Here is a 17,662-nt window from a genome sequence, read left to right as displayed (position 1 = left end):
ATTTATTGTAGTAAGGTATAGTATTAAAAGGCTGTAAACTTTTGTTCTGAATATTTATTTTGCAAAAACTCACTACAGTTACATTTATAAGCCTGTTATGTATGAAACTCAATACCTGAAGACTTCTGTACTTGTATGCTTTTTTCACCATTTTCCAGTGTTTGTGTTCCTGGTGTTGCTATGTGTTGGGTACTGAAACAAGAGTAGCAGTTATGTGTAATCCTAGCCCCACTGCTTACTAACTTACATGTTATATATCAGACATTGTTGCTGATGAGATATAGATATAAATATGTATTTGTATACAAATCCATGAATAATCCTCATGATCATGTGAGGTGGTTACTATTAATTAAAGTAACTAGGCAATGGCCTAGAAATGTCAGTGCTTGGGTTTGAATCTAGGCCATCGACATCTGTCCCTGTGACCTTAACCAGAATAATAATAGCTAATTTTATTGAATACTTGTGTTCAGCCCTGCTCTAAGTGCTTTACATGCTTTAACTCATTTCATCTTTACAACACTGTACAGTAAATAAAATTATTATCCCCTTTTTACAAATGAGGAAACTGAAGCCCCACAGGTGAAGGAACTGTCCCAAATCACATGATTGGTAAGGGGCAGAGTCCCAGCCCAGGCAGTCCCAGTCCTTAGCCCATGCTCTCCACCACTGTCCCCGCCTGCCTCCCTTGACACAGTCTTTCTTCTAGTGGCTGATGTACCTTCCAGCAAATGGAATCTGTGGCTTCTTTATTTCCATCCATAGGTTAAAATCAAAGGATTATCTGTCAACACTATATCCAAGGCAATTCCATATTCCCAGAATTTTAAAACCTAAGGTGTCATTTAATTCAATCTCTTCATTTTACAGATGGAGAAATTGAGACCCAGGCTAGTTACAAGCTTTGTGCAAGTTTAAATACAGATTTCTGTCAGAGCACGGCATTTGGCAGAGTGCTAGGTTCTCTGCTACAACAAATATTGAATGATTTTGCTCAACAAATATTTGTGGAATTGAATTGAAAGCAGGAGCCTTTCTTGACATTAGATTAGTGCAAAGCAGAAATGCTTTGTAGATCTTGGCCATGTTTACTGCCTTCTGTGCATAACTAGTGGTCTTTCTAGAAATATGTTTCATAAATAATGCAGTCCCATTGCTTACTGTTGTACTGGTGTTCCCACAATTTTTCATCGAGTTAGCCTTGGAGTTGTTTTGTTTTTGTGTTATAGCCTAAATCTCCACCACAGCAAAGAGCTTTCATTTTCAGAACAGCTTCTCTCAGGTTTAACAAATTAGAATCTATTGATTTTTCTTTTTTTGACAAAATAAAGGGTATTACTGTACACCCAAGACAGACATGGGCTGAACTTTATTCCAGTAAAGTAGGAGAAATGTTTCAGCAAGGTTGGGCAACAAAAGCCATTCAGACAACCCAGCAAATTGAAATAATTTAAAGAGAATTTGATAGGAAAATTTTACTCATTAGTGAGAATCAACATCGTAATTTTCTCATATAATTAACATGAATTAATCTGAATGTTCTTTTTTTTTGCTCCTTAAGAGAATTTGAAAATGTCTTTACTTTTATTCCTGTTAAAATTCAAGCACCTAGAAAGATTTTTAAAAATTATTATAGTGAGATTACTTTTTTCCTATTTTAATGTATTTTTTCAGACCTTTACTGAATGAATGGTATTCTAGCATGGATGCACTTATATACAATCTAAATAGACAAAATCTGATTACATTGGTTTTTTTGTTTGTTTGCAGACTATAGCATGAATAGGGTGTTAATTAGATCTTTAAAAACTGAAATTAGAGAACAAAGCTTGATAACTCAAACACTGTAAAGTCTCATCTCTTCTTACAGCCCATAGTGCCTTTATGACACATAATTCATTTTGATGATACATTTCAGAAGAATTTTTAAAGTTCTTGTTCCATCACTTAAAACATATGTCCAGATTTTAATTATTACAGATATTTTCATATGATTTTATTGTCTGAAAATGTATAAAAATGCCACTCTATTTAAAGCAAATTTTTTTAATAGGTGACAGTTTAAAATTTGAGAATGTAATGCTTTAATCCTGAGTCTTCTTGGACAGAAAAAGCTTTATAATTCTAGATATAATTAAATTTTAATTTTTCACTTTTCCCCAAAGATTTGCTTTGAATTTACTTGCTTGTTCTTTTAAAGATAGATAAATTATTTTGTACTAACTTTTTGTAAAGAACTAGTTTTCTTTATAGCAAATTTTTTATTTTTATTTAATTTAATTTACCTATGTTCATTTTATATATGTTCTCACAACTCTTGTTTATTTCTCTCAAAACTTACCATAAAACATATTGTTCACCTGATAAAAACATATCAATCACGTGATAAAATATGACTCAGCAACTTAGCACAGAAAAACTTCAAAGATGGTCTTTTTTTCTTTTATCTTAGAACGCCTGGCTATAAACCTCTGTGGCTGTGAGTTCACAATAGTATACTCTTTGTTCATCAAACCTGGTATTCTGTCAGATGGTTTCCTGAAAATTTTTAAAATTGCAATGGAGACATACTGTTGTTGAATTTGGAACACAAAATAAAATATGTATTACCTCTCTCTGCCTCCCTATTGCTCAAAGGGCTCAGTTATCAGGGAAGGTGGGTTATTCATCTTCTAAAAGCAAACAGTGGCAAGTAAAAAAACAAATGAAAACTTTTTTTAATCAAATGATGATTAACAATGACCCTTTGTTCAATACAACACATTTATAGCAAAGCAGGTACTGGGAGGAAATGCTTATTCATTTAAGAGTACCAGGAGTAATAACAATAAAAAAAATCACCAAGGATTGAAAAATACTTGTTAAGTGTGTATAATTAATGATCTGTGTAAACTTATAACTCCTTTTAGGTGAGTTCATCACTGACCAACTTCTACAAATAGGCTATTAGGTAAATCTAAATGCTTTGGCAGGTCAGTTTTTCAGATGTTTATTTAACTGACGACTGATGGTTTCACCAAGTCCATTTAATATACTAACATAAAACAAAACAAAAAAACATCATTTTGGAGAACTAAGAATAAAGTACACAAAGTATTATTTTATGTTCTCAAAAAATGAAGTTAAAATGTGATCAGTACCTTAATCAGGGAAAAAACCTTTAGTGAGATGAACAGGTCACTACATTGCTAATTGAACTATCAGTGCAATCATTGATTTTGATATACTTAGAACTTAATTCATGATATCCAAATTTAATGACAACATAAAATAAGTTAAACAAAAAATGTTCCAATTCCTTCAGTTTTTAAAAGTTTTTTGAATGATCTTTTTACTTTAAAGGTAGAAAAAATTATTTAAAAAGAAAGCATCTCTATACTTAACTTGGTTTTTAAATTTCAACTATTTTATTAATGAAGATGACAAATAATACCAAGTATTTTAGCATGTCATTTTTTTTCTAAAATTGATACACATAATTGAATTTTAGCCCTGAAGGGTATTAGTATAAACATGCCTTTTCACAGACGTGGACGCTGAGATGTAGACTACTGAGCCAAAATGACATGACCAAAGAGATGTACACTTTTCAGTGGCATAAGAGTATCTAACAGCAGTAAGGGTGTATATGAATAATGTTTATTATATGTCAGGCATGTCCTTAAATACTTCACTAGATTATCTATGGCACAAGTACTAGTATGACCTCATTTTGTAAAGGAGGAAACTGTGGCATTGAGTAGTACCTGCCTAAAGTGGTGAAGTAAAGTCTGAATCCAGGCACTTTCTTGTTCTTAACCATCATCATATGTCATTTGGATCTTTTCTCCTTTGAATATATTGTTAGTTCTTTCAGGGGAGGAACCATATCTAATTATCTAATATTTCTAACATATTTTTCAAATTGCCTGTCTCAGAACTAGTGCATAGCAGATGTGCAAAAACAATTCTTTTGTTAATTGATATTAAAATCATCTAATGAGCAAAAACTCATTTCAAAGACCAAAGTTCAGTTTCTAAAAAGCTGCCTCACTGAACTGAATAGTGTTCTTAAGTTTGCTTCTTTAACACAACTACTGGGAGCTTCAACAAAGCTACAGTATAGCTACATCAGAAAAGGCTGGAAACAATGAATATAAAATTTGTTTTAAGAAATATAGTAAAGAAGGTAGATCTCATGTTAAGTGTTCTTACCACAATTAAAAAGAAAGAAAAAAGAAATACAGTAAAGTATCAAAGACGAAATATATTAAGCAATGCAAAAGAAATTGGAAAAAAAGATCAACAGTAATAACTAAGTATTAGTATTTTATTATAATATTGACTCGGTCCAAATTAAATATTTAACATCTAAACTACTGAAATGACTACCTGGAATACTGCTGAAATTTGGGTCTCTTATGAAGTTCTCTACAAAGCATAATGTTAAAAAACAAACAAACAAACAAAACAAAAAAACTTCCAACATGGTAGAATCATTTGTGCCCACATCTCTTCCCCACAATCCTACTGATGCCACACATACCTGATCAAACTAGACTGAAGTTCTCACTATATGACATAAGAAAACATTCCCTTATAGAGTTGGGGAGTAGAAGGAGGCGGAGGCATGGAAGTCAAGAAGAAAATCAGTGTCTCTAAAAGTCAGTCAAAGCACACACATCATCAGAGAACTTCCTTCTCCATTTTCCTTTACAACATTATTTTACCAGAGAATCTAGAAAACACTTTCAGACTTTAGAGAGAGTTCTACTAGTCAGATAAGTTACTGTAGACCTTGGGAGAGGTATATGATATTATTGATGCACAGGAAGTTGGAGCTAGGAAAGGGTTTGGGAGTAGGGACAGGAGTGGCTTGGGATGTATTGGTGAGTGTGGCTCAACTGGAGACAGATAATTTTCACCTACTGCACTTTTCCTTAAACCCAAAGGAGGATGGATATTTCCTAATTAACTTCAAGAAAAATTTAACAGAGCTATTAGCCAAGCAAGGTTTTTTGTTTTTTTTTTCTATTTCAATTTTACATCCTAAATATTTGAGCTATCTATTACTGTATGACCTATCATCCCAAAACATACAGGTTAAGACATGATGGTTTATCATTTCTTATGATTCTGAGTATTGGCTGGGCTCAGATAGTCGGTTTTTCTACTCCTCAAGGTGTCAGCTGAGTCAATCATGTGACTGCATTTTACTGGTGGTGCAGTTGGGGCTGGAACATCCAAAAAGGCCTCACTCAGAGTGTGTGACAGTTGATGGTGGCTGTTGTCTGGGGTGCCTTGTTCTTTTCCATGTGGTCTCTCATCCCCCAGGGCCTTTCTTTCCATGTTGCTTCCCCAACTGGATAATCTTGACTTCCTTACATAGCAGCTGGCTTCCACGACGTCAAAATCAAGAACTACACAGCATCTTATGGACTAGGCTAGAAAGTCACTTATGTCCTTTCTGCAACATTCTATTAGTTAAGGCAGGTCACATGGCCAGGTCAGATGCAAAACCAGTCTGACAAGAGGAGTAGAAGTCACAAAGGGACAAGCAGGATGGGAGAGCTGTTGCTTCCATCTTCATTTGGAACAATCCCATACCAAATAAAAATACTTGTGTAATAAATTTGAACTTTAGTTCAATACTATGCGTGACTCTTTCTCTGTGGGGAACAGAATGAGACAGATGAGCATCTGCTTTTCATTGATACCTTCATTTCATTATGAGAATTTACTGTACCACAAAAGATGCCATATTAGCCTTTGGATAAAAGTTTACTCTGAAGATTTCAGATAGGTCATTGAAGACCTCTCAATTCACTCATTTCTCATTGTTACATGTAAGTACTGATCAACCATAAATAACACTCTGCCTCGGGAAAATAGAGATCTGGCTAAAAATTTTATTACCTTAAGATGGTTCAGTGTTAATTTTTCTAGCCAAAGTCATTAATAAGCTAACATACTACTTATATTACTGGGAAAAATTGTAGAAGAAAATTAAAGAAAGCAAATAAAAGTCACTTTCTATTTATAATTATAGATTAGACTTGGGTTTTATTTTGGTTTGTTTCTGAGCATTTTAGTTTTTAGCTGCCCACAATCCATATCCATTTCTATGTTGGAGAACCAATCATTGCCTAAATTTTGGTGGGAGGCAGAACTCAACCTTCCACATTGCAACTGATGGGGGTTCCATATTGTCTCCCCTGGCCCATGACAGCTAGAATGTTGGCACATGACCTAGAAGAATCTGACTGGCCAGCTGGCACTCAGAACTAGAGGAAGTTTGCAAAGATACAGGGACACTCAGAGATCATGTATGGTGGCGAAGACAGAGTGAAGAGAACCGAGGCAAGTCCTTAGTGGTGGGGATGACACCAGACCATGCATGGGTATTTGGCTGCTCAGGCTTCTTTGATTCCTAATTGTTTTCTGAGTCTGGTTTTTCAGGCTTCCAATCTCATTTCAGTCAATGATTTCTCTGCTTAAGTTACTTAGAACTAGGTAATAATGTAGTTTTGCAACTATAAGTCCTAACTGAATATGCAGGTGGGAGGATTATTCCTTTTACAAATATTTATTGAATGTTTAAATATGTACCAGGCACTGAAGATACAGCACTAAATACATACATACATACATACATACATAAATACATAAATAAATAACATAAAACTTCCACTTGATCTTAGCCAAAAGGCTGAGAAGCATTAGATAAAGCTTCTTACCCTCATAGAGCTTGCATTCTAGTGAGGGGCATGGGAAAACACAACAGGAAAATGACAAATAATAAACAAACAAAAAAATCAACCTGGTAAGAATGGAAGCTAAGAGTTCAAGTGATTATCTCAATAATTCCAGTTAATACATATTGGTGGCTTGGGCTAAAAGCAGTGCAGATGTAAATTTGTTTTTCCCACTCTGGTTGCTTTGCATATTAATGTGAGTTCAGAAGAATAACAACAGCCGGCCTAGATTTTTTTACATTATTATGAAGTCTTTCTTAAGCCAATGTTTCCCCAAAGTTCTATCTTGTATTAAAGAACACACTATAGTAAAATATATGAGTATTTACCTGTTCACTTTCTGGTTTTTAAGGCTTCCAGACACATTGCCAACCTCTGTGGCTGGTTGGTGTAGGAGGAAGGTTCCCATGTGGCATTATTTTAGCTCCCTTGGAGGAATTTTCTGACTTCAGCTGAAATTTCCAGAACACAGAAGTTATTACTCTGGGTTAAGGCCTTGCAAATGTATTACTTCACACATGTACATGATATAATCATTTAACTTCAAATTACCACTAACACATTAGTTAGAATCAGCTTATGAGAAAACTTTAGAGCATTAGAGATAAGGTTTAGGAAGATAAGAGGAGAAAAGAAAAATTCCGAAAGGGGAATTCTATGCAGTAAGGATACGGCTAGTGCCAATAAAATGGGCCCAAGACTCACGCTAATGAGGACAGTAGTCCCCTCATCTGGGAAAGCAAATAGAAGCTGAAACCACCAGGAAAATCTTACATCTTTGCAAATTACATCTAGAAAAGAGCTTACTATTAAACACACAAATGAATACATGCTACTTGTGTTGCTTTGCCCCCCATGGATTTGTCTCCTTTATTCCCCTGGGTGATGGAGCCACAAAGGATTACTCAAAGCCCATCTCTTCTGAGCAGTGAGAAGCCCCGAGGTGGCTAATCTCCTGGAACCCTCAAGAGCGAGGCATTCCTTCCATTTGGGAAATTAACCACAAATTGGGGTTTTCTTCCTGCATTTATTCTCCAGCCCAGGAAGTTACAGAAAGAGACATACGTGGGCTTAAAGTTTTAACAAGTTTAACAATAGAAGCTGGTAACATTCAGTAAAAACAAGTCAGATGACATTCCATTAGGCAATTAAGTGATCTACCAACAAAAGCTTGATCTTAGCAAACATTCTCTTCTTACAGCAATTTCCCAGTATCTTTACATATCAATCAGTAAACTGTCTGTCTTTGAGCCAGCAACCTTGCTGTGTTACAACTTTTTATCTTACAACAGAGACTCAGTAGTCAGGGGAAAACTTCCTATTTTTTGAAAGGTCAATATTTGAAACTGCAAGTCTTTGGAAAACCAGGCCCTGTGAAGTACATTTGCTTTATGCATATTCTACACACTTGCCCAGGGCCTCATAGAATTTGTGGAACTAAATCTCTTTTAAAAATCAAGCAGTATTTAAAAAAAGAAATGTTATATGCTTTGCCCTTCTTTCTTAGTCTCTCTCCCATTTTATAGGATTCTGTGTGTTTTCAAATGGGACAAATTTGAAAACAGTCAGCATTTGCTAAAGGCAGATTTCAAAATCATTCCAGTCAAGGTGGAACTGTTGAGTAACTAGACAAGTGAGACCCAGGAGAGATGGCTATAATGAAGATGGAAAGAATGGTGGAAATTCTTGTAGTTATGTGGTCTCAAAAAAATTTTGCAAAGCTAAGTTTCTATTCATGAACACATATCTAGTTATAACTGAATATATGTGTGCCTCAGTTCGATGTCATGCAACAAAAATTGTCTTTGTGATCAATCCTTACCTCTTATAGTGCTTCCCACAGTTTCAGAACAAAGACACACCTTCCTACACCCTCCCTGCCAGATTCAAATATTAACTCAGTCAATAAATTTTTGCTGTACAGAGAGGTGGTGTGATGTGATAGAGTAGCAGAAAGTGAAAGAGAAATGGAGATGGACAGGTACTCCAGGCTCAGGCGCATAGAACCGAACCCTGACTTCTGTACTTAACAGCTTTGGGCCATCAGACAAGTCCCTTCATCTTTCAGTTTCCTCATCTCTAAAAATGGGGGGGAATACTGCTTAATTAGTAGGATGATTATAAACATAAAAGGGGATCGTATTACAAGTGTCTGGTACAATGTTATTAGGATGCATGTGACATCCAGAAACAAAATACTCGACTAAAAGTGACTTTGACTTCAATTCAGGGGTGTTATTTTTCTTGAACAATAAATGCAAAGGTAGGGATTGCCTGTGTTGGTGCAGGAGATGGATGGCATCAGAAACATAGGCCAGTTTCTCTGTGATTTTCTTGGCTGCAGTAGCTTCAGGTATCATGTCCTTATCAATATCCAAAGCAGAGGGTGAGCATTTATCCTTGCATGTCTCTCATCAGGGAGAATTCTTCCCAGAAGACCCAGTAACATCCTTTCTGATCCCATTAGCGTGCACTAAACTGCATAACTGTGGCAAGGTTGCGAGCAAGGCTGAAAAAGTAATTTTCAGCATTTTCCTTTCTTGTATGGAGAGGGCTCTGCAGCAAAAGAAGATCTGGAAGGGATGTAGCAGTTGGGTAGAAAGGCAATGATATCTGGTTCATAGTGCTTAGCTTAGTAAGCCTTCCAAATGTCTATTTCTTTCTATTGGCAGTATAGCATACCAGGTGTTGGCAGACACTTCCAGACCACTATGGCTTTTGTGAACATTGCAGTGTGCTAGCTCACATGCCCTGTTTCACACTGAGCTTTCTTTCTGACCTACCAGCTAGATTTCCATTTCTGAAATATAACTAAGATGCCTTGTATGAAAACAACAGCAGCAGCAAAAACCAACAAAGAAAACTTCTTTCTTTCCTTGCCAGCTTACCTATGTAGGAACATGCCGTAGTTAGACAAAGGTTCAGACATGAAAGAAGATCTGGGGTTCTACATTATTTTTTGTCTTGAAATTTCAACAAAAGTGCATGGCTATCTCAATGTATTTCCCAGATGGATTCATCTTTGATATGTGATATGTTACTTCCTGCTCATGCTGGCCATATTCTTTTGCCGCTCAACCTATTCCACATGGGAAATGATTTTTTGTTATTATTAAAAAGGGGGTATTACATATTTTAAACACATGTCCTTTCTCAGTTACAATAGTGGCAGGGCAGGATAGCAGAGAATAGTGATCTGGGAGATAGAATAAAGCTAAGAAAGAAAAAAAAGAGTCATGAAACAGGTTTGGGAGATAGCACTGAAGTAAGCTGGAGCCAGTCACTGTATTTAGCCAATGAGGCAGCCAGTATTTTGCAAAGGGCCTAGGAGGACAGCAAGGCCCTCATTAAAATTAACAGATGCCAATGCAGCATCAGAACCTGTACTTAGAAAAAGTGCACAGACCCTTTTAGAAGTAAAACCAAAAAGTAACATGTGGACATTCCAGCACAGTGTGAGTATAGTAGGAAATAGTGAGAAGATAATACAGACCAGTTCCAGGGCAGATACTGTGATCTTGACTGCTTTGCTTCAGGATTTTTACCAATTCTGGGGTTTTTTTGGGTTTTTTTTGTTGTTGTTGCAGCTGGCCCTTATGGGGATCCAAACCCATGACCTTGACGCTACAAGCACCACACTCTCCCAAGTGAGCAAAACAGTCAGCTTCCTTCCTAATTCTTTAGTAAGGAGAAACTGGAGGTTACTCATAGCACCTGCTGTAACACCGTTACAGTTAATTGTATATGATTCAACACAGTAAAATGTAAGTACATATGTGTGTGTATACATAACCCATTTAAAATGAATCCTTTGGGCATTGTGATATCTGCATTGATGGACATTGCTTGACTATAGCAGTCAACTTCTAAAGACTACAATGACAAAAAGAGGAATATCTTAAATGATTTTGTTTTGATCAGGCTAAATTCTGTTTTGGTGTGCTCCTTATTATAATAACCTGACATTTATAGAGTCAAGAGAATATATAGCTTTTACTTTTAGGATCGATAGAATTAACTTATCTGTAGCATGGAAAAAGTCCACGTTATTTGGTGATTACTTTCAAACTGTTTTCTTCATATTTAGTAGGTTCTTTCAAATACATTATAAAGTTCTTGGGTTAGAAAATTCTTCCTTTTTAAATTTTAATTCCATATAGCACTTGTTATAGTAGGCTACACACAAGATTTGCTCGATACATTTTTGGACTGCTCATTATCGCTCTGGTACAGTCCTTAACTCATTCCTACTCTTCACCACATTCAAGAATAATATATAACTATGCTTATGTATATTGATTTTACATTATTTTGGACACTACAAAATTAGCTCCTTGCTATATACCTTATGGATATTCAATACTTTGAAAATGTGTTAATTGACTTGTCCTTCAATCATGTGGTGTGAAAGCTCATGGTGAGCAACTTTGGGCATCCAATAGCCCTTTAAGTAAAATACCAATGGCCATCACTGTTGAATTTAGAAGCTGTATCTAAACACAGACCAAAAATAAAACCTTCCAGATTCTTGCATGTCTTTCCCTCATCACTTTAAAACCATGTGTGTGTGTGTGTGTGTGTGTGTCTGTGTGTGTCTGTGTGTGTCTGTGTGTGTGTGTTTCCTGATTTTTAAGGACCCTAAAGTTAACATAAACTTTGCCTGCAGAAAATGTATATACTTAGCTAGGCATTTATAGATCAGTTTAGTATCAAACTGCAGCATTGGACTGCTGGTGCTGACCACCCAAACCTGTGGGATATGACGTGCTGGGAGTTGTCCTTTCATTCTGATCTTTTAGGCTATCTCAGGGCTGGGTACCATGTTGCACACAACCATATGATGACATATACAGAGTTTAAAGGCTTCACCATCCCAATTTTAAAACATAGACAATCCTTGTTAAAACCTTTACAAATGCGTTCATCAAATCAGCAACCACAGAGTTCAAAGTCAACAGCTAAAAAGAGTATAGAAAGAGAGGAAGATCCTTGTTTGTTTACTCTTTTGCTATGTACTTTCAAAATACAATGGTGGGAGAAAGTTTGTTCCCATTTTTCCCATAGATATTCCTTAGGGAATGCATTTTAAAAGAACAAAACAGTCTTTCTACGACTGAACAGAAGTAGAATCTGCAGTATTATTTTAGCTTAAATGTGATTAGGTGGGAACATTCCTTTGTTATTTGTTTCCTGGACTCTAAAGGTAGCATTTCATGCAATCTTGTTTCACTTGAATTTTTCTCTGACAAATTAGGATGATTAATTTCTCTTTAACAAAAATTAACATATGTACACATCTCCAGGTGGACTATTATTTTTATCAATAGATGAAATTATTTTGTTTCAAACAATTAGGTGAACTTAGATATTCCTTTTGGTGTTGTAATATTCTTGTCAGGTAGCTGGGGCTGGCATGAGGAAGCATTAAGTTTCTGTCTATAAAGAATAAATGTGAGCAGTATAGTGAATTGCTGAGCACTTTTCAGGTATTATTCCACACAGAGACAGGAGAATAATTACAAACTTATGTGGCTTCTTAAATAGCAGGTAGTTTGCATAAGAGAAGGTGAGAGGGGCAACCTTTAACCAAGAACATGACTGGGAGCCCAAATCAGAGTCCGGCTTTGAGCAAAAATAAGGAATTATCAAAATTTGTGACTAGCTCTTCTGTCCTTGCTATTTTATATCATTTTACCCCTCCAGACAATTCCTTATTCAGGTGTTACATTTCTTCTACTCATCATAATTTTTTTCAGTAGTTGAAATTTAAGTTAATATATTATCTCTCCCAGTGACTATTCTGATTTTAAGTTTCTCCCATAAGTAAATAAGAAGACTTGTTCTATGTTAACAAAATTACAAGCATGACATTGAAGTGTGGTTTTGGCCAGGGACATTCTCTTAAAATCATGAAATAATTTCCATGTATTCTACCAAATATGAGGCAAGCTTTTCCCTCCATGGTGCACTTTTATACTAAAATTATTTTTTGTTCTGTTTAAATGGTTTTCTACAAAATGGTAAGCCAAAATGAAAGGCAAGAACAACCATTATTTGGGGCAAAAGGGCTTTCAAAAGGTACTCTGAAGTTACGATTGTCTTTTTTTATGGGGTTGTTAACATAAATGCAAAGGAATAAGAGGGAGTGGTAGTATAAGACTTTGGAAAATATTTATCAGTCTGCGGGGCTATGTGACTATACCTTCCATAGTACTCATTGCCAAATTCTGCAGACTTAATATGTATTATTCTTTCTAGAATATGATGTTTCTGTAGCTCATTTTAAAAAGACAGACTATAATAAGGGTATTGTTGATGCCACCAAAGTATAACAAGGTGCAAGAATTCCCTGAGATTAAATAAGTAATAATAATGCCTCAACTGCAAAAAGAAAAGAATTCTGTCAACATTGCTCCTTTCATTTTTTAACCTTGATTTTCCATTATTATGCAAAAACCTTAATATTCCAAAACAAATAGCAGAATGCTAGTGCTTGTACATAGGGCTGAGATGAGACCAGATTACCACACAGGAAAGATCCTACATGAGAAAATGAACTTGTAGACTTCCTCCAAATAATTTTCATGATGAAATAATTGCTTATAGCAAAACCTCTGGAGCTGGCATTTTGAATCATGTGTCAAAACTTAAACCTGCAATTTTTCTTCATTGCCACCAGGTGATGGTGGTGTCCCAGCCACAGCCAACCAAGTCACTTAATACTTAAGAATCAGGAATGATTGAAAAAGAATAAGTACACTATTCCTTTTAATAGGATTTAGGAAATCAAGAGACATAGCTTCTTGATAGAATGTAATATAAAAATAAAATAATTACATCATGTTCAGAGTAAGATCTGCTGAAAGGCATCAACTATCATGGGCTTTTTTATGATCATACGTCATACCCATAGAAACAAAATCATATTTGTCAGACAGAAAGTTTAAAAAACAAAAAGAATGGTTGAAAAAAATCAGGATGAAAACTAAGATGCACAATGTTAGTTGGCTTAGGCCACTATTTCTTAAGATATGACCCAAAGACCTTCTGTACCTTCTCATGGTTACTAAACATGAAGATACCTGGGTCTCCTTTCAGACCTACTGAGTCAGATGAGAGCCAAAGTGTATGTGTATATATGTACATATATTATATATACAGATTTCTATGTAATATATAATAAATATATATTTAACTAATAAGCTCTCCAAGTAATTTCAGGTAATTTTTATGCATACTAAAGTTTGCATAATCCTAATTTAAGGATTTCAACAAGTTGTATTTGCTATTTTAAAATTATTTTCCTGATATAGTCCCTCTTCTACTCACTTTTGAATAACACCAAGAATAGAACAAAATATAGACACATTTATTTTTCACAATAGTAACTTTATACGCATATAATACTAATATGTAATGCTGAATTTTCCTGATGTCTCTGCCCAGACCCTAAACACGCAAACTTAATTTTTTTTTAATCTTAAGAGCTGTAGCTCAGCTCAATTGGTAGATGAACAGGTCAGATGAAGGTGGAGTGAAAGCTACAGAGGAGACAAAGCAAATTCCTGAGGAAAGCCATAGCAGGTAACAGTCTGTGAACAGTTTCTAAAATGTAGAAGCCTAAACTCTAGTCCTGATTTTTTAAGTACAAATTTGACTAAGGTATGATTTTCTGTTTTAGAAAATCTTCACCGTTCATTCTAATGCACGGCCCCAGTTGAAAAACTATTATAGAAAGATGTTGGGAACACAATATCGTAATAGGAATTTAGGCAAAAGACAGAGTTATTAGATTGGAGTACAAAAATTGTCTTGGTCAAAGGAAAAGATCTGAGCTAAGATCACACACACACACACAAAATAAATAAATAGTGAGACTGTTTTGTTATTGAGAAATAAAAATATAGAGATATAAAATTCCCCCTGCTAAGCGTAAGATTGGATTTAGATTTTAGGATAGGAGTGAGGCTCTTCATATGGGGTAAATGGCCCTTGATACAGGATTTGGAGATCTGGATGTTAATCATGGAGTCAAGGAAATGATTTCAATGAGCCGCCTTTTCTGAAATTCTCATTTCAGTATAGAAAATTTACTTCTCACAAGCTTGGAACATCTGAATTAAGTGAGCAGAAGATTGGAAAAGGATGAGCAGTTTTTTAATCATAGCTACTCTCATTTTAACCTGATCTAAATCAGCATGCAGGAATTCAAAAGAACCAAATCTTTCACAGCTCTTACTGGCATACATTGCAACTAATTCACAGAAACTGGTTCACGTCCATCTCCACAACTTAAACTTTGTACAGTTGACCTTAAATGGACGAATGATCAACAAATGCCGACTAGCTCAATATTTAGACAAGCAAACCCAAAATAACTACCTCCGAGTTAGTGTTTATAGTAGCTAAAGCAGCAAAGTGCATGAAATAGGGCACTATGAGTTTCATTAGTTTGTTTTTTCCTTAAAAAACACTTTATGTCGATCGCAAAACAAAATGAGTTTGTTTGTTTTTCTCTTGTATCTAACTTGGATACCAGCTGGCAGTTTGTTGGCTGTTTCTCAGCCAAATCCAATAAAACATTGCCCTTTGGTTTTTACCTACTCCTCAAAAGGAGCCTGATCTTGCACAGGAATTGTATGTTAGTATAACATGTGTCCATACCTCAACATACATGTTCTTTCCTTCATGGCAAAGCACATTTCCTATTTTTCTTGAATAAACTTAAGAAGGACATGATTAAACTTCAGCATCACACCTAGCTTTCCATTCCCACATTTACTGCACAATGCTTCGTAGTGGTAAAAAATTCACATACATAATGCACTGATCATGCAAAGGCAATGCCAGTGGATCGGAGGCTCTTGTTGGGAATCCTTTGGTCAGGAGGAAACAGCAGAGCAGTGGAGACAAGCCCATTTTCTGAATGTGTCATTTTATCTTTATAAATTCTTCTACCCTTGCAGGGAGCAGTTGTTCATAAATATTATTTAACTGCTTAGATAGGAAGATAATCAAAGTAAAGAGCAAGAACAGAATGGTGAGGATGAATGCCTTCAGGTTATACTTTCAATTAGCATTTTTTGAAAAAAAAAAAAAAAGGAAAGATCAGAATTTAATTACATGTTTTCTTGTTCTCCAAGTGTTTGCATGTCAATGCCCTGTCATGTGGATGTCCCTGTCACTTCAAAAAGATTGGAAATTCAACTGTAGAGTAGACCTTGAATGAATCGCCAAATATTTGATTACAAATAGGAGAAACTGTATTCATAAGCACTGCAAAGTCTTTTAAAAACATATCTCAAATGAATAATGCAAACAAAATATCTTATTTCACTTTTACTTTATTGGATTTAAAAGTTGGATTTAAAAATTGTGTAAGTAATAACACATATTTTAAACGATTTAGTCAGCGATACAAAATGTACAATAAACCGCTAACAACCTTCTCCCTGTCCTCATCTCCCATCCTATCTTCTTGAGTTTGGTGTGTATCCTTCCAGAATTTTCCAGAGCAGGACTGTCTAATAGAAATTTCTAATTTCTGTAGTGGTAGAAATGTTCTCTCTGTGCTGCCCAATATAGTGCCACTAGCCACATGTGACTGTTGAGCACTGAAAATGTGGCTAATGAGGCTGAGAAACTAAATTTTTAACTTTATTTAGTTATTATTTATTTATTTTATTGTTTATCTTTTAAATTGTAAATTGACAAATTAAAATTACATGTATTTATGGGGTACAATGTGATGTTATGATTTATGAATATTTATTTAATTGATGTAAATTTCATTATCCACATGTGCCTTGTAATTGCCATATTGGACAACACAGTGTCTACAGTCTCACAGAAATACATAGTTAAAAGTTTATTGCCATTTTACTAAAAGTGAAGGACATTATACAAATTACTCTGTAACTTAATTTTGTTTGTATTACTTAAAATATGTCATACACTTTCATCCAGGTTACTATGTGAAACTCATTCCTTTTTAATAGATGTGTAATTTTTAAATCCATAATTTATTAAGTCATGCTCCTAATTAAAAGGTATTTTGTTATTGCTGTGGTTTTTGCTCATGCAAAGTGTTATAAAAATCGAGTCTTATCTGTGTGGTCATATAAACTTTTCTTTGTGCATATAATTATATAAACATATATTGTCAAGCATGTATATTTTTTTATTCCAATAGCTGTCAATAGATTTCTATTCAAATCTTTCCAAACATATTGTGATAATGCACATCCCAATGAGTAATAAATCTGTGGGACAGTTTTTTCACACTCTTACCAGAATTAGGTATTCTTGAGCTTTCTATTTTTTGCCAATCTGAGAGGTTGGAAATTGTATGTCATTTTAGTTTTAATTTGCATTTCTTTGGCAACTAATAAGAATAAATATTTTTTAATGTTTATTGGTCACTTAAAATATGTTGACAATCTCTCAATTCAAAATAATTATCTTTTGTTCCTCCCTTAAAATAACAGCTAGAGATCCTAAAATAATTGTATTATAAATACTTTTTTAGGACTTCAGGTAGAGAATCGAGACCCAAATTTCAGTCATGCAGGTAATTTTATTACTAAAGATTATAGTTTGCTATAGAACTTAGATTTTATCATCGAAAATTAAAGAGTATTCCATTGTGTAGATATACCACATTTTCTGTATCCACTCATCCGATGATGGACATTTGGGCTGGTTCCAACTCTTGGCTATTGTAAAGAGTGCTGCAATGAACATTGGGGAACAGGTATGCCTTCGACTTGATGGGAGCTAAAAATAAATAAATAAACGCACTCACACACACACAAAATACCGGGGGGCGGGGGAGAAGAAGTTACAACAACTACAATTTTTTGAAGTTGTTACAACAAGCAAACAGAAAGGACACTGTTGGGTGGGAGGGAGGAGGGGGGGAGGGA

The sequence above is a fragment of the Galeopterus variegatus genome, unplaced genomic scaffold (assembly GCF_000696425.1).
Source record: "Galeopterus variegatus unplaced genomic scaffold, G_variegatus-3.0.2 Scaffold425, whole genome shotgun sequence".
Classification (NCBI taxonomy): Eukaryota; Metazoa; Chordata; class Mammalia; order Dermoptera; family Cynocephalidae; genus Galeopterus; species Galeopterus variegatus.
Note: the sequence above shows the minus strand (reverse complement) of the source record.